The sequence below is a fragment of the Dendrobates tinctorius genome, unplaced genomic scaffold (genome assembly GCF_039654945.1).
Source record: "Dendrobates tinctorius isolate UK_male_01 unplaced genomic scaffold, ASM3965494v1 ptg000049l, whole genome shotgun sequence".
Classification (NCBI taxonomy): domain Eukaryota; kingdom Metazoa; phylum Chordata; class Amphibia; order Anura; family Dendrobatidae; genus Dendrobates; species Dendrobates tinctorius.
The window spans coordinates 14,763,586-14,782,119 of NW_027361717.1; the positions used below are offsets into that span (position 1 = coordinate 14,763,586).

The 18,534-nt window shown below is 47.8% G+C and overlaps 1 protein-coding gene across 1 annotated transcript in view; it reads left to right on the forward strand.

Annotated features, from left to right (window-relative positions):
• The first annotated feature begins 2,339 nt into the window (after positions 1–2,339).
• LOC141091125 (alpha-1,4-N-acetylglucosaminyltransferase-like) overlaps positions 2,340–18,534 on the forward strand; it is a 146,458-nt gene continuing 130,263 nt past the window's right edge. Inside the window, exon 1 of the mRNA XM_073576514.1 lies at positions 2,340–2,432. The gene's annotated coding sequence lies outside the window, so the exon portion shown is untranslated. The remainder of the gene's footprint in view (positions 2,433–18,534) is intronic.

Below are 18,534 nucleotides of genomic sequence, written 5' to 3' on the forward strand. Positions count from 1 at the left end.
AGAAAGTAGAGCCAGAGGCCTAAGTGGAGCACGGTTACAATCAGTAGTAGTGTACAACCGATCTAAAACTTGCTCCAAGTAGGCCTCAGCCTGCTCCGTGATTGATCCTGTGCTCCAACATTGCCAGTTGCTGCTCAGAAGTGTCTTTGGCACGGGTACTCCCTCTTGCCCAGCCTGGTTCCAGCGTGCCTGCTTTTTCCGGGTAGTGTCAACGTCACTTTGCCACCAATACGTTGTCCTGTCGTGTTTCCGTCGGGTTAGCCGAGCCTATGGTGCCTGCAGTTTCGGTGCTTCCTATGTGGGCTGCGGGTTCTGGTAATAAAGGCTGGTTCCGTAGTGCCAATAGGACAAGCACCCCCTGTTGGACCGTGGGTTTCGGTAACTGCGTCCTGCTCGCGGTCTTGCAACTTTGTTGATTATGGGTACCTTGTGCTACCCATCCGGGTTCCAGCACTGTCAGCTGGTTCTCGGCAAAGCCTTTGGCCTAGGTGCCTCCTTCTCGGTATCCGAGTTCCAGCAACGTCTGCTTGTCCTTGGTAGTGCTTTATAGCACAGGTACCTCCTGCTTAGTAACCGTGTTCCAGCACCGTCAGCTGGTCCACGGTTGTGCCATTGGCTCTTGTTCGTTCTGCTGCCCCTCCGGGTTCCAGCACTGTCAGCTGGTCCTCGCTAGTTTCATTTGCTCTTGCAGCTTCTGCTACCCATCCGGGTTCCAGCACCGTCACCTGGTTCTCAGCAGTGCCTTTGGCCTAGGTGCCTCCTTCTTGGTATCCGAGTTCCAGCAACGTCTGCTGGTTCTTGGTAGTGCTTTGGAGCACAGGTGCCTCCTGCTTAGTAACCGTGTTCCAGCCCCATCAGCTGGTCCACGGTTGTGCCATTGGCTCTTGTTCCTTCTGCTGCTCCTCCAGGTTCCAACACCATCAGCTGGTCCACGGTTGTGCCATTGGCTCTTGTTCCTTCTGCTGCTCCTCCGGGTTCCAGCACCGTCAGCTGGTCCTCGCTAGTTCCATTTGCTATTGTTCCTTCTGCTACCCATCCGGGTTCCAGTACTGTCAGCTGGTTCTCGGCAGTTCCTCAGCCTTCTTGTACCTTCTGCTACTTTTCCAAGTTCAAGCTTGTTGAATTGTTTTTTGATTCTCACTCTGGATCTCCCTGACGATGACCCAGAAGACAACATCCCTGAAGGCCACACCGAAGAAGACCTAAAAGATGACCCTCAAGAAGATGACCAAGAGGACAAGAACATGAAGACAACCACCAAGATGCAGAACAACAAGAGACAGAAGACCAAGAAGCAGAAAAACCAAAAGCAGAAGAACATTAAGCATAAGACTACAAATAAGAGCAAATGATATTATCTAAATTATAAGCAGAAGAAGACTAAGCAGTGAATGGGAGTGAATCCGTTCCTACTCGTGGTGCCCCTGGAAAATGCCTGCTGCTGCAGGCCAAACTGAACGCGGACAAATCCTCTTGTAAATCTTTTGTGACAGGCAGACCGGAAGGTGTAATCTTCAAACTTTTATAGATAACAACTACAAGAATGCCTGTCACAAATAAGAATATGATGAAAAAGAAGAATAGGAAGAAGATGAAGAAGTAGAATATGAAGAAGAATAATAGTTGAATAAGAAGAATATGAAGAATGTAAAAAAAAGAATAATAGGAAGAAGGTGAAGAAAAAGAAGATTAGTAAGGTGAAGAAGAAGTTGATGAAAAAGATGCTGCTGAGGATGATGAAGGAGAAAGTGTGGGAGAAGTAAAAAAGAAGGTGAAGAGCATGGAAGTAGTGAAACATACATATCTGACAAAATATAAAAGAGGCTAACATAGTCAATATCTTTGTAACTCCAAACGTCTTTAAAATAAAAAAAATATTCCTGCTAATCCATTCGATTGGGCTAAACCTCTATGGCTTTAATGTCTCCTCCACCTCCCACAATACATTCTACATTATTATTAGTTGTTTTTCTTCATGTAGAATTAACCTAATTGAAAAAAGGGTTTTTTTCAATTGCGATATTTCTGTTCCATTGACTTGAATGGGACTTCCGGGATCGGAATCGGCGATACCCAATATTTTTTTTAGGTCGACCAATCCAATCCGATCCGATATTTTTCAATATCGGGTGGTATCGCTCAACACTACTCATAATAATAATAACAATAATAACGGACCATTATGAGAAATCTTCTAAATGTCCGTCCTTTTTACTTTCTTTATCCAGGTACAAAATATGGTTAGCAGTTGATTGGTAGAACTACGTGAAAGGAAATCACAGTCATTACTCTACAGGCAGGCGTACAGGCTAAGTAAACGCCCTTCTATGATTAGGGAGCAGAAAGTAGCTGAACAGAAGTAAAGGGAAACACGCTGCTGAAAATAAGACTGTCACTTCGCCTAAGACTCTCAAATTGGCCAAAAAATTCAGGTAAATACAAAACCCAATGATATTTTTGAAGTTTCTAATGAAATGTCAGCTACACTTTATTGTTTGTGTAATACTGTTCCAATAATGGAATATTATCGAACAGCATCCAGTCATGTGCAGCAGATTGGACTTCTGCTTTTCACAGCTGCAATATTCAGCCTTTTCGGGCAATAACTACAGAATAAATTTTGCATGAAAAAGTATACAATAAAAGATTTCGCTGAGAAACTTTTTTTATATTTTTTTCTTCAACTATTTTGGCATGTTTGATTATTATAGTAATAATATCTTTATTGCTATAACACCTTCATATTCTGCTTCACTTTGCAGTTAAGAAGGTACACTTACAGATAATATCTAACATGTGAGTAGCAGGGTGGTTCAGTGGTTAGCACGGGAAGTTCCACCACAGACAGTCTGCAAGGAGTGTGCATGTTTTCATTTTGTTTTGGTGGGTTTCCTCCTCCGACTTCCTTTCACACGCCAAAGACATACTGATAGAAAATTTAGATTGTGATCACCAATGAGGACAGTGATGATGTCTGTAAGGAACTGTGGAATTAATGTCGTTATATCAGTAAGTAATATAAATAAAAAGGAATTACAAAGTAATAGTTAAACACTTCAAACAAGAGGAGAAAGGGACAGACTTGTAAGAGCTTACTGTTTTTGATGTGATGACACAAAAGGTGTCCAGCGATCTTTATTATAAAAAAGGTCCATGAACTGTTCACCAACCATTATGTGTCTGTGTTTAGACATGAAGAGCGATGGAGTGTGTGCGAGTGAAACAGTAGAAAGAAGGAACCCTGTAATGAAAAAATGTAGGAGAAGTTAGGTTAGAGAAGGAATTTTATAGGCCTGCTAAAAATGTGTTAAAGCCAAATACCAATAAGTTTAAAATAAAGCAGCCTAAATTAAAACATGACATGCCAAAATCAAACAAAAATCTCACTGTTAAAAATGTAATAAAAAATCTATTGAAAAATTAAATGAAAAATAATGCAAATAACCTAATTTACCTGATTTGTGCAGAAATGCTGCAAAAAAGTTGCAACATCAAAAACTAATCAAATACTCATTGTGGAAACTTAGCCCCATAACCTCAAGACAGCAGGCATACTGCCTTGGAGTTAAGGTAGCCCCACATATGGCTGTAATTTCTTGTACTTCTGGCTCAAAAAAAGGCCCTTTCGGGCTGATACATTGCTTCAGTCGTTGAGGAAGTGGTGATGGCCAACTGACTGAATGAATTTAAGAAACGAATGGATGCTTTTCTTGTAACAGTATAGAAGGTTACAAATAACATAATATTATAGGTAGATGGTTGACCCAGCTTAGAGGAAGGAACTTCTTTCCCTATGGAGAAAATTGGCTGCTACTCTGTGGGTTTTTTGCCTTCCCCAGGATCAACAATGCAGAACAGCTGCACTAAAAATAGGCTGAACTAGATGGACATAAGGTCTTCGTTCAGCCTTCAAAACTATGTATGCAACTATGTATGTCTACCTCAATTGTATTTCACCATGGCCTGCAATCTGTGCAGCTTTTTTGTGGATGGCATGGTTGAGGTTGCCCGTGTTGAGTCCAATTAAGCCGCAGGCTCCACTCCTGGAGGTGCACTTCTGGACATTCCTTTAACGTTCTGCTTTGCAACCATACTGCCCCCGGAAACCAAACACTTTTCCTGACAGTGACATTCTGGTCAAAGAGCGCGATGACATCACGTCTGTATGCCCTCTGCCTAAACAGTCCAAGTGCAGAGAGATGGAAGATGGGGACAACGAGGAGTCCAGAGTACAGGTATTCCCTAGTGAGGAGACTTATTTAATTGTTTTAAAGGTTGGGAACAATTTTTGGGGAGCACAATACTCTGGAGAATGATATATGGGGCCCACCATACGCTGGAGCATTCCAAAGGTGGACATCAGTCACTGGAGCAGCATTTACAGGGCCCATTAATCACTGGAGCATTAGAAATGGGGCCCATTATATATGGAGCATTATTTGGGCCCATAAGACACTGGAGCTTCATCCATGGTGAACAACATATACTGTTGCATTATGTGGAGCTCATCATATACTGTATGGAACATTATATGGGACCAATGATTCTGTATGGAGAAATATATGGGCCTCATTACTCTGTATAGCGCACTATGCGGTGGCCATAATACTGTATAGAGGAATATACTGTCTGTTTTTGGAGCTATTGGAGATTTTAAAATGGATATCAGTCATGTGATGTAAGAATTGAAGTATTTTTCATTGTACTGTACCGCTATTTCTCTGCCGTATCAAAGGATCATAAATTGTGTCATGTGTTAAAGGAGCCCAGTGACACTCTTTGGCCCTGGGCCCATGAAAATCTGGAGCCAGCACTACACCCCCACAACTTTAGCCAAATAACCCCCAGTTTTCAATGCCTAACTATTATTATAAAGTAAATTAAGGTTGACAAGCTTAAGGAATAAGAATTGATGCTTTTGGCATTAAAATGGGCACTCTAGGTGTGTTTCCTATCCTCCATCACTGCCGACTTTTCTTCCCCATTGACTTACATTGGGTTTCGTGTTTCAGTCGGCCTTCGACTTTTCACGATAATCGGCCAATTTCGTTCGACCCGACTTTTGCGAAAGTCGGGTTTCAGAAACCCGACTTGACCCGAAAAAAGACAAAGTCGCTCATCTCTACATAGCACTCCTCCCACCACGCCATAGTTAGATTGGCTACAGTCGGTGAAAATCTGACCCCCATTGCCACTCCACTAATTTGTACGAAAAACTTTCCATTGAACATGAAATAATTATGTTGGAGTAGAAAAGTGTGTAGATTTTATGTGCCACCTATAGGAGGTAGCAATCCTAAAAGTCAATGTTGACCCTTTAACGAGCCTAGTTTTATGACTAGACGCCTCTCTCACAGCCAAATCAGATCTCCCACTTTGCACTGATGAGGGGCAGTACCCCGAAACACAGTGTCTGCAAATGGAGATTCTGGTTTGGCTTCTATCCTAAGTCATGTAACTAGGCTCGTTAAAGGGTCAACATTGACTTTTAGGATTGCTACCTCCAATAGGTGGCACTAGAGTTCTAGTCCTCTTCCTCTCTGAAGAGACAATTTGCATAATTAGCATATTTCCCAGAGGAGCATTGCGGCTTTAAGTCTCCTCACCTCGACATGCTTAGCATGTCATTCTCCGCAAGGAGAAATGATACTTCTTAGATTTTATGTATTCCTCTAATTCGGCTGTGTATACACTGTACCTGTCTAAATGATGTTGGATGGTCGGAACTGCTATATGTTGTGGAATGCAGGTATAGAGTGAGGAGACGTCACATGTAATCCAGGTGTATTCATGAGAACATGGAAAATCTTGAAACATACACAAGACATCGCGTGAATCCTGCAAAAAAATAGGTATGCGATATACTAATGGCTGTAATGCCCTGTCAAGCCATGCGCCCAGATGCTCACTTAATGAACCTATGACTGAGACTATAGGTCTGATAGAAATAGGTGATAAAGATTTATGTGTTTTGGGCAACGCATGCATGATAGGAATGACAGGAGATGTTACCGTTAAAAATTCAGGTTCTTTTTTGGAAAAAATACCCAAAGTAAAGCCTTCAGAAATAATTTTGTTGATTTTGTCTCTGAAAAATAAGGTGGGGTCATTAGTCAGTGCTAAATACTTTTTTGTATCCTGTAGATGAGTTTCTATAGCAGCAACTTAATCACAGTTGTTTAAAACTACTACAGAACCACCTTATCTGATATCTTAATGACTAAGTTTTTATTTGTCATAAGGGCGTTCAGAGCGTCATTTTCTTCTGCAGTTAAATTAGGCTTTTTCTTTGGGTGAACAGTGTCACATAGTTTTTTTTCGGTCTTTAGTAACAATGTCTTGGAACTCATCCATTGCAGGTGTTCTACTTTGGACTGGATAGAATTCTGGGTTCTTAGTAACAAAACCAGCTACTTTATTGACCAGGGTGTCATTCTGAGAAGGATTTAACTCCTTCAGATCAATTAATGCTTGCTGCTCAAAAAATGCAAGATTCTTAAATTCATTAACAATGACTTCAGCGGAGCTGGTAATTACTGATTCCTCTGACCAGTGCTTTTTGACAGTCAAGTCCCTAATAAATTTATTTATGTCTTTAATTGTATTGAAAATGTCCAATCTGTGATCAAATGGAGCAAAGTTCATTCCTTTAGAAAGGAGACTATATTCCGATGGAGAAAGATTGCATGATGACGTTAAGGACATCTAATGTCGTTTGTTCATGCTGCAGAGCTGTCAACAACTCTTCAGCATTGTGCGGTTTGCCACCTAAGCAAGTTAGATTCAGCACAGCCTGTTGCCATTTTGCTTTGGCAGTGCTGCAGTGCTTCCAGCTTGTGACTGATGTGCTCATTTCAGACATGGAGGCTGAAGAGGAGGAGGAGGTTGTGCAGGAGCTGTACACAGTGGAGGTAACCCTGAATGATGTAGGGCCTGCAATCCTTGGCATCGGGAGGACGTGTTCCATCCCAAGGTCTGACTGGGTCCCGGCTTCCACTATGTTAACTCAGTGTGCCTTCAGCGAGATGTACTATCCCTGGCCACAAGCACTTGTCCATGTGTCCATGGTTAGTTGTACTTTCCCAGTAACTGCATTGTTGAGGGAATGGGTAATGTTGTGGGACACGTGCTTGTGTAATGCCGGGATGGCACAATGTTAGGAGTCAGATTCCGGCCATTGCTAGGCAGTTATCTAGCACCTCACATGCTGTGGTCTCCTGCTCTGTGTTTAATGCAAAGGAGATTGCAGAGGAGATTGCTTTACAGCAACTCTCCCCGGAGGCTAAGTCCTTTGTCCCTTCTTCTGAGCATGCTCGTGGGATAACCTCCCATTGGAGTTCAGGAGTCAGGTGCTCAGGTCCTGCTCCTGTTTCCATTGGTTCATCCCAGGGCTCTGGAGATTTCCGGAAGGTCCCGTTCATACACCGCCATGCGCTAGTATTTCATACTTGCTGCTGTGTGTATGGTGATGGATGCTTGGACTGGTGACTGACTTATTAAGAAACCCCTTCCCTCTGATAATACGTCTGTGTGAGTGTTTGAGTATCGGCCAGTAGCAGCGCTAGCGCCAGCACACTTATGCTCCATCTACTTCAGCAGCTAGCGTCCTGCATCGCGCTTGCGACATAGCGGTGCCTTCTCTGCGGCTCAGTTCACGCCGCGCTGCGGTTGCAGTTCTGCCGGGCATTCGCAGTTGCGATGCCACACGCCTTAGTTTACGGTAGGTCTAGAAGGAGTAGTCCTGTTGGTTAAGGCTACTCCTGAAACATTTAATACCGTGTCTGTATCGCTGAGAGTCTGTGACCCTGAACAGACTCAGCGTTTTGTTTATGCTGTATGCCTGCAGCTCTGTGAGTATAACAAAGTTTGCGTTAGTGCACTTTGGGTGCAGTCAAACCCTGTGCACATTACCGCCATAGTGTTCTGCCTCTTTTAGCAGCGGTTTTTCCATCCACCGCACGGTGGACCCCGAGTGATGAAGGCACTTTATTTATTTTTTATTTAGTGTCTTCCGTCACTCCTAACACACAGAAGGAGATATAGTGGTGGCTGGGGACCGAGTACCTTGGGACGGCCGCCACCATCAGGTTGCAGAAATCTTATGAGTAATGTGGGGTGTTGGCTACGTATTGCTGCTTACGTTCCAATGACTGGGGTATGGACAACTGAAGGCTGCGCTGGGACAAGGACGTGAACGTGCTTGATGATGGTGCTATTTGACTGGGGGCAATGGCAGTTGCAGGGCAGGAGGCTGTTATGATTCGGTCACCGAGGAGGATTACTGGGGAATTAGCTAAGCAACCAGGAAAACAGAAAGGTTGGCAACTTAGCGGATTGCAGACCCCTAAACCTAATAACATAACTAGCATTAGCTGTGTGACGTGCCTACGATGCCCTAGACACCTCGGCACAGCCAAAGAGTTAACTAAGCATAAAGCAAGAAAGGGGAAAGCTAAACTGCCCCGGAGTAGAACCCCAAAGGAATAGATAGCCCTCAAACATATATTGTCGGTGAGACAAGATGAAGCACAAACGCAGGCAGAAAATAGAGTGAGCAAATGATGGGGCCCAAACTGTCTAGATAGGACAGGACAGAAAAGATACTATCTGCAATCACGCAAAAACCCTAAAAAATCCAACACGTCTGATATACAAAAACACTCAGGCTACACGACCTCTCCCCCGCTAGATCCGCATTCTGGTGTGAACTGGAAGCAAAGCAAAATATACTAATATAACAGGGGATTAGCAATACTGAACAGAATGACATAAGCTGTGACATATGAGCGGGGTCCAGCACAAACCCAAGCTGGGAATAATGCTGAACCCACACAGCAAAGCAGAAAGCAGAGAAAGGCAAAAACTATATCAAATGCAAAAAATTCCAGCAAACAAATAACTTATCTGAATGATGCAAGACCGAGGAGGGGGATAAAGCAGACTTCACAATGCACAGGAAGACATACAACTCACCAGCAGCAACTGAAGGAAGCTTGCTCACTTAAATCCTCCCAGTCTGTAACCCCTGACTTCCAATCATTGTCTTCAGTTGATAGACTTCTGTCAATACGACCAGCTCCACTACCCACAGTAACCACCAGAGGGAGCCCCGACTCAGAAGTCAGATCAAGCGAGTTCACAAAAGGAGGAATCTTCGCATGCACCATGGACAGGGGATGGGCTTGCACGCAGAACAGTGGAAGAAGCAGTGGTATTACCTGCAGACGCTGTTCCTGGAGCCTGGGGTTGGGCCAACAAAGTCGGGTGCTTTGCTGCCATGTGCCTGATCATGCTGGTGATGGTAAGGCTGGTAGTTTTGCCACCCCTGCTGATGCTTGCATGACAGGTGTTGCAAATGGCCTGTTTGGGGTTATCAGCAGAGTCTTTAAAAAATAACCAGACTTGGGAAGACCTAACAGTTGGTCTGGCAACTTCTGTCAGGTTGATGTTACAGGGAACGGTTTCATGCCTTCTGTCTGAAGTCACCACACTGCTTATTCCTGCCTGAAGTGGTGTGACTCCTACCTCCCCGTGTGCTGCTGTACTCACTCTGCATGTCCTCCTGCCAGGTTGGGTCTGTTACTAGATCATCCACCACCTCATCTTCAACTTCCCCACCCTGGTCCTCCTCCTGACTTTCCGGCAATTGTGTCTCATCATCGTCCACCTCTTGTGACCGTGGCTGCTCAGAGATTTGTGCATCTCTACAAGGTATATCATCTTACCCCGCTTCAAGTGGACCGGGCGAGAGGCATGAATCTCCAAATGGAAAACTGAAAAGCTCTTCGGAGTGTCCGAGTGTGGGATCAGTTGTCTCAGGGCACTCAGCATGGTGGGAGGAAGGTAAGGAATATGTGATCCAGATTCATGGCTACTGTGACTTGACCGTGTTGAAGACAGGGTGCTGGTGGTGGTGGAAAAGTAAATGGAAGTATTATCCGTTATCCAACCAACAACCTTTTTACACTGCTCAGGCTTCAATAGTGCTGTCTTGCCACAGTCTAGGACTTCGGACACTAAGGTCCAGCGAGAAGATGTGGGTGCTTTTGGTGGGTCAATTTCAGCTTGTACTCGGCCTCGGCCAGCACCATCATCATCACGTCCACTTCCCCATCCCTTGCCATGCGTCTTGTCCATTGTAAATGGACTAGAATATTATACACGTTCACTATAAAAGGGTGATTTTGGAGGCAACTTGTATGTGCTACGTGCACTGGAAAACCACATTACCTGTCTGGACATTAGGTAAAAATATGCTTTGACTTTTCAGATTTAATAGGTACATTAACAGACTGCAAAAAAAATACAATGTGTAGGCCTAAAATGGCCACATTTTTGGCACTGATAAATGAGGCCTGTTAGGGAGATACCACTATGACAAATATGTGGCCTGTATTTTTTTCACTTTTTGGCTAGCTAGTGCTGTATATAAGTCTAGGTACGAGCACCGACTGAGGGGTGGTCCCTTTTGCGCTGCGAACAGACTGGAGCCAGAAACTGATGTATGTTCAACAGGTCTTCTTTACTGCCCGTCCTCCCGATGACCACAGCAACACAATAGCCTCCATACACACAGGCCTGGGTACCTTTCACCTTCCTTCTTTCCTTTGTAGTGACGTCCCTCACGGTTCTATCGCTGTGGCTGCCCTAGGCCTACCACCACAGTGCTTCGCCTGTCCGAGTTCATCCGTCTGGTACCCCCGGGCTTCCTCTGTCCTGCGGCTATCCTGTCAGGGCTACCCCCTGACCGTCTCTCCTTCCAGTCCCCTCTGGAGCTCTTCCTCTTTCTGTCTTTTCCTCCTACAGTCTCTTCTTCTGCTCAGCTCCTCCCCTGGACAGGCTGGCTTCTGGAACTCTCTCTCTTTATTCTCCTCACTGGGAATTCCCCTCTTGAGTTCCCATAACTCCGCCCACCATGACTATGCGGTTTCCTTGCCTTAAGCTGCTGTTAAGCCCTTTCCTCACTGCTCTCTGTCTCCATCTTGTGGCCAAATCTTAGTACTGGACCGTCTCCTTTTCCTGCTTTTCTTTGTCTCCCCCTAGTGGCCAAAACCCAGTACTTCACCATCTGTCACTATTTCTAGCTGTCTCCCCACTTGTACATACAAAGTCACTTCAAGTATGTTTACTGCACATTTTGCATTCACTGTTCCTCTTCAGACAGGTCCATAGGTCAGTCCACTTCCCTACACACCACCTTCCTTTTACTATTGTCATCCCCGACAATCTCGTCTCCTTCGTTTTTCCTTTTCTGACCTTCCCCACTTTCTTTTGTCTAAACGGTTGTTGAGCGAGGCCTGGAATACGCGGGGTGCTGAACAGAGTCAGGAGCAATCATGCTCCGAGTAGCTTACGGCTACTCACAAGCGCATACCCCTTTCTGACGATTTCCCTTTTGGTTGGGGTAGGACCACCTGGACTTCTCAACAGGTGCTTTCCCCAACTTTTCTCACTTTCAGAACCATTTTCAAATTTGGGGCAAAATGACCGAGGCTCCGGCCTACCAGGTCACCATATGCTCCCCTCTTTCATTTTGGTAGTGTGTGTGCTACTTAGGACCTGATCTATAGACCGCTGTCTGTTCCAATTCGATAAAACATCTTGCACCTTCAGTTATATTCAGTCATGGCAAGCATTTTTTTCCAATTTCAATTTAGTACCCGGGATCTGTTGAACAACTTCATTTTCAATACCAACAACATCTACTCCTTTACCAGCTATTTATTTTTTTTTTTTAGCCATACATCATTATTAAACTCTTCATGATGTAATTATTGCAAACATTCTTCAAAAAATATTTTTAAACAGTGGTGCGCCCCCTTCCTTTGTTGAAAGCACCCCCACACATCCCGGCTGCATCAGGAGATGGTGTCTCTTACACAAGGGGATGCGGAACTGTCCCCCATGCTACGCAACGATGCGCAGCAGTCCCGGTAGTCCGTTTGCTTCAGCGGTGCTCCGGGCCGTCTCCTGATGGCTGCTGTTCTTCGCCGGCAGAAGGAATTCCACAGCTGTGGAGCCCCCGGGATGTGAGCAGTTCCAGGGCCATGGGTGTCCTTCGTGGCCGGCACCGGAGAGTCTGCCTCCCCCTTCTCATGCAACAGCACACGGATCTCCCGCTCTTTGGCTCTCTTCTGTGAGATGACATCCGCAATCCAGACAGAGGGCCCGGTATAGGCCACGGAGCCTGACGAGTAGGCCACAGCCGGAGCCGAGCGCAGAGCAGAAGCAGCCACGGGTACCGGCAAGTAGGTCGCAGCTGGGGCTGAGAATGGGGCAGATGCGGTCGCAGGCTCCAGTGGACAGGCCGCGGCTGGGGCCAAGAGGAGAGTGGAGGCGGCCGCGGATTCCAGTGAGTAGGCCACAACCGGAGCCGAGAGTGGAATATAGGCAGCCGCTGGTATCAGTGGGTGGGCCGCGGTTCTGCACCACCCCAGGGATGCAGAACAGGGCGGCACCGGGCGGAGCGGCTTGGGGTCAATGGCGAGGACAATGGTCGGCCCTGCCTGGCCTGTGGATCGGTCGAGAGTCAGGGTGGCTGGACAGGGGGAGGCCGGACAGGGAGGCTGGAGAACGATATCGGGGATTTTAGGCCTAGCGCTCATACGAGGCGGGGAGGCGGGGACTGCCTGTGGTGCCGCCGGCTTGGTCGGGGAGACGGTCACCTCCCCCGCTGCTGTGGCTTCCTTCAGACTGCTCTGCAGTTCATCCAGGAACTGGTGCATCCGAGCGACCGAGGTGCCAGAGGTGTCACTGGCCTCCGCCGCTCCTCCGCTGCTTCCGGTCCCGTCATCTCAAGTGCCCTGATGTTCTTCATCCTGCCGTCTGGCAGGACCAGCCTCCAGGCCTGATGGTTCTGCAGGGAGGGTCGGAAACAGTTCCTCCAGCGGTTGCTCTAACACAGCTTGAGCCGCAGGTGAGCGCTCCTCCTTTTTCTTCTCCAGCTCCAGCTCCGTGGGTCCGTCTGTCAGGTACTCCATCTGCTGTGAATCTTCAGGACTGGTAAGCACTTGCTGTTTTTGTAACAGCTCCCAGCTCCCGCTGTAGCTCTTTAATGTGGGAGAGTGTCCAGTGTGGCGCCACCAGGAGTATGGTCGCCACACTGGCTTTGCCTTCCTCCAGGGGAGGGTAATGCCAGGCTTGGAGGCAATGATGGGACTCTCTCACAGTCAATCCATGCATACAACACAGTTCCCCTCCTGACCAGCAGGGGGAGCTCTGACCCAGGATTCAGGGGAGGAGTGATCTCTGTGGGCCAGGAGGAAGTAGGAGTTAGTTAGTCTGCGGAGGGTGAAGTGTGCAGATGGGGAATACAAAGCTGGAGGTTGATCTGCAGCAGGCAAGCTCCCTCAGCTTGAGAGCGCACAGAACTGGAGTCGGGTCTCCACGGTGGTACGGGTACTAACGGCCCTGCCACAGATACCCGAGGAGTAGGAGGCTGTAGATGCCCTGCTCCCCTAGAAGACTTGAGGCACAGCAGCAAAACGGATAGAGAGCTGGGGATTCAGAGAGTGAGAGGAGTCCCAGAGAGAGAGGCTACAGCTGTCTGCCGTGCAAGTGGAAGTCTAGGAACATTTGACAGGAGGAACTTCAGAGTAACTAAGGACTGGAGTGCTTCACACACACAGCGCTATTAGGGAGACTGCACAGCCTGTCTGAGAGAGAGAATCCCTGAGTTACTTCCAGGCTAGCCTGCTCCAATACCATCTGTGATCAGGACCCTGGACTGCAGTTACCAAGTAAAGGTACAGAAATTGTACCCCGCTGTGTTGTGTCTGCTTCCTAACCTGTCGGCACTGCTACATCCCTGTGCCCATCACTTATACACTGCCCTGGGGTTACAGCTTCACCTGTGGGGAGCTACACCATCTAAGCTGCGACACACCATCAGCCCCAGAGGATCTGTACGCAGCATTGGCTAACACCTCACTTGCCAAATACCACAGGTGGCATCACAAACTTTATATTACAAGCAAACACCACCGCCATTCATATTGGGGCACAGGGCCACTGACCGGGTCACCACTGCTGTGACACATCATCCCCCTGACACCGGCCCGGTACCAAGTACCCCACAGCCCTGGGTGAAGCGAGGGCGACTCACCAGCTTTCCTGCGGCGACACCCAACTTTCCCAAGCCTAAGCGGGCTCGGCTTAGCTGCCCCAGTTAGTCCAATTTAGCTCCATCCTCCTCCTTCCCGACAGTCACCATCCCTGGAGATGCGGAACGAGTCAAATCCGGTCTATAGTCTGTTAATGTAGAAGAGTACCCTGCTTTTCTCCAACGGCACCCAGCTTTTCCAGCGCAGTCCAAATGGTCACAATCTTCAACCTATTCAATTCATGTCTTAATTTGTAATCCACTCTGGCAAATCTTCAACCCGTTCTGCTTGGGTTTTTTAATTCTTTGGCGCGGTCTCACTGCTGGCGGTGATGATCCTGCCGACTACGCAAAATGTAGGTACGAGCGCCGACTGGGGGTAGTCCCTTTTGCACCGCTAACAGACTGGAGACATAAACCGATGTACGCTCAACAGGTCTTCTTTATTGGCTGTCCTCCCGATGACCACAGCAATACGACAGCCTCCGTACACACAGGCCCGGGTACCTTTCACCTTCCTTCTTTACTTTGTAGTGATGTCCCTTGCGGTTCTATCGCTGTGGCTGCCCTAGACCTACTACCACAGCGCTTTGCCTGTCCGAGTCCGTCCATCTGATGCCCCCAGGCTTCCTCTGTTCTGCGGCCATACTCTCAGGGCTACCCCCCGACCGTCTTTCCTTCCAGTCCCTTCTAGAGCTCTTCATTTTTCTGTCTTTTCCTCCTTCAGCCTCTTCCTCTGCTCAGTTCCTCCCCCTGGACTGGCTGGCTTCTGGAACTCTCTCTTTCTTTTTATTCCCTGGGAATTTGCTTCTTGAGTTCCCATAACTCCGCCCACCATGACTATGTGGTTTCCTAGCCTTAATCTGCTGTTAAGCCCTTTCCTCACTGCTCTCTGTCTCCATCTTGTGGCCAAATCTTAGTACTGCACTGTCTCCTTTTCCTGCTGTTCTTTGTCTCTGTTAGGAGTGGCGGAAGACACTAAATAAAAAATACAAATAAAGTGCCTTTGCCACTCGGGGTCCACCGTGCGGCGGATGGAAAAACCGCTGCTAGAAGAGGCAGAGCACTGTGGCGGTATTGTGCACAGGGTTAAACTGCACCACTGTACACTGGAGGAAGCTCTGTTACTTGCACAGAGCTGCAGGCATTAAGTATAAATTAAGCGCTGAGTCTGTTCAGGGTCATAGACTATCAGCGATACAGACACGGTATTAGAAGTCACAGAAGTAGCCTTAAACAACAGGACTACTCCTTCTGGACCTACCATTAAATAAGGTGCATGACGTCGCAACTGCAAACGCCCGCCAAGACTGCAAGCGCAGCGCGCCGAAACCTGTGCCACAGAGATGGCACCGCTATATCGCAAGCGCGATGCAGGACGCTAGCTGCTGAGGTAGATGGAGAGTAAGCGTGCTTGCGCAAGCGCTGCTACTGGCTGAACCCTAACACTCACACAATCGTATTATCAGAGGGAAGGGGTTTCTTAATAAGTCAGTCACCAGTCCAAGCATCCATCACCATACATACAGCAGCAAGTATGAAATATTAGCGCATGGCAGAACAGCCATGCGCGCTTTTTATACCAAACAGGACCTTCCGGAAATTTCCAAGGCTCCAGGAGGAGCCAATAGGATTCGACACAGGACCTGAGCACGTGACTCCTGAACTCCATTGGGAGCTCGTCCCATGAGCATGCTCAGTGGAGGGAACAGAGGACTTAGCCTCTGGAGAGAGTTGCCGCAAGGTACTCTCTTCTGCAATCTCCTCTACCGCAGATGAAACGCAGGAGACTGCAGAATGCAAGGGTCTAGATTTCATCATAGGATAGGAAGAAATCAGACTCCTAACATTACCCCCCCTCCTTGGGCCCCCTCCTCCCAGAGCCTTCCGGACCATCAACCTGGGCTCAAACTCAAGCGAAGGCGAGTTTGGTGTCCTGGTAGGTGTTACAGTAAAGCGGGACACCTGGAAGGCATCAGTGGAAGCAAGGTCATCAGGTTTCAAAAGAGACACCTGGGAGATGGCAGGAGCAGTTGATGTAACTGAACGCCGCCGCGAATCAGCGACCATCACCACTCTCCGCTTAGGAAGGTTGACCTGGGCACATGAAGTGCAAGTCTGGATAAATTTTTTAATATCCCGAGCTCTATGGGGCCACCAATATGCTCTGGCCAAGAGCTTCGAGATTTGCATGTAGCCTCGATGATGAGGCGCATGGGAGGCATTCGCCCATGAGAGAACTTGAGCCCTAAGATGAGGAGGGATGAAAGTCTCGATGTCTGGTTCAGACTCTAACCATTGCAGGGAGCTGGCTTCCGGAGAAACCGCACATACAAGGGGACAACCGCAAATAGATTCCTGGTCTGAGTCTGTGTTAAGATTGGCACAAGACACCTCCATGGGCTCAGGGGGTATAACCTCCGGCTCAGACAGCTCAGGAGGTGCAAAAAATTTAGGAGACGAGACATCTCTTCGCTTGGAGTGAGCCCGCTCCATACCGCGCTCCGAAAAATGGAGATCGATACGTGAGGAGACGGATATTAGCTCCTCCAAGCTGGTGGGGATCTCTCTCTAGTGGAGAGAGCATCCTTCACGCCCTCTGCTAGACCTCGCCAAAAAAACGGGGACAAGAGCTTTGTCAGACCATTCCAACTCGGACGCCAGTGTCCGAAAACGGATGGCATACTGGCTAACCGAGAGTGACCCCTGGGTAAGAGCGAGAAGTTGCAGAGACGTATCGTGTGTGACCCGGGGGCCGAGAAATACTTGCTTGATGGCTGTTAGCAAGTTGGCCGCGGTCCGAATCTCGAGGTCACCACGTTCCCATGAAGGCGTAGCCCATTCCAAGGCCTTGCCTGACAGTAGGGAGATAATAAAGGCCACCTTAGTCCGCTCTGCAGGGAACTGCGCAGCCAGCAGCTCCAGGTGTATAGAGCACTGGCTGATGAAACCCCTGCAGGAGGCGTCATCCCCAGAGAATTTTTCGGGCAACGGGAGGCGGGTAACTGTCAGCACAAGGGAGGAAATGGACACGCACCCTACCGCATCTGTGAGTGCCTGAACAGCAGCGTCTGTGGCCTGCGCAGCTGCGAGAGACCTCTCAAGGGTGGCCAAATGAGCCTCGAGCTGTCGCACACACTGCACTAGTTGCTGCTGATCTGCCATCACTAGCCAGACCCTGGCGCTGGTATTATGTTAGGAGTGGCGGAAGACACTAAATATAAAATACAAATAAAGTGCCTTCGCCACTCGGGGTCCACCGTGCGGTGGATGGAAAAACCGCTGCTAGAAGAGGCAGAGCACTATGACGGTATTGTGCACAGGGTTAAACTGCACCAATGTGCACTGGAGCAAGCTCTGTTATTTGCACAGAGCTGCAGGCATTAAGTATAAATTAAGCGCTGAGTCTGTTCAGGGTCACTGACTATCAGCGATACAGAAACGGTATTAGAAGTCACAGAAGTAGCCTTAAACAACAGGACTACTCCTTCTGGACCTACCGATAAATAAGGTGCGTGACGTAACTGCGAAAGCCCGCCAAGACTGCAAGCGCAGCGCGGCAAAACCTGTACCACAGCGATGGCACCGCTATATCGCAAGCGCGATGCAGGACGCTAGCTGCTGAGGTAGATGGAGAGTAAGCGCGCTGGCGCAAGCGCTGCTACTGGCTGAACCCAAACACTCACACAATCGTATTATCAGAGGGAAGGGGTTTCTTAATAAGTCAGTCACCAGTCCAAGCATCCATCACCATACATACAGCAGCAAGTATGAAATAGTAGCGCATGGCAGAACAGCCATGCGCGCTTTTTATACCAAACGGGACCTTCCGGAAATTTCCAAGGCTCCAGGAGGAGCCAAGAGGATTCGACACAGGACCTGAGCACGTGACTTCCGAACTCCAATGGGAGCTCGTCCCATGAGAATGCTCAGTGCAGGGAACAGAGGACTTAGCCTCTGGAGAGAGTTGACGCAAGGCACTCTCCTCTGCAATCTCCTCTACCGCAGATGAAACGCAGGAGACTGCAGAATGCAAGGGTCTAGATTTCATCATAGGAAAGGAAGATATCAGACTCCTAACAGTCTCCCCCTACTGGCCAAAACCCAGTACTTCACCATCTGTCACTATTTCTAGCTGTCTCCCCACGTGTACATACAAATTCACTTCAAGTATGTTTACTGCACATTTTACATTCACTGTTTCTCTTCAGACAGGTCCATAGGTCAGTCCACTTCCTTACATAAGTACTATGACTCCTGGACAAAAAAGGAAAACCGGCCAAAACTGGCCAAACTTTGAGCACGCACAGATATCAGCTGAAACAGAGATACCACTACGACAAATGTGTGGCCTGTTTTTTTTTATTTTTTGGCTAACTAGTGCTGTATATAAGTACTGTGACACCCAGGATAAAAAAAGGAAAACCGGCCTA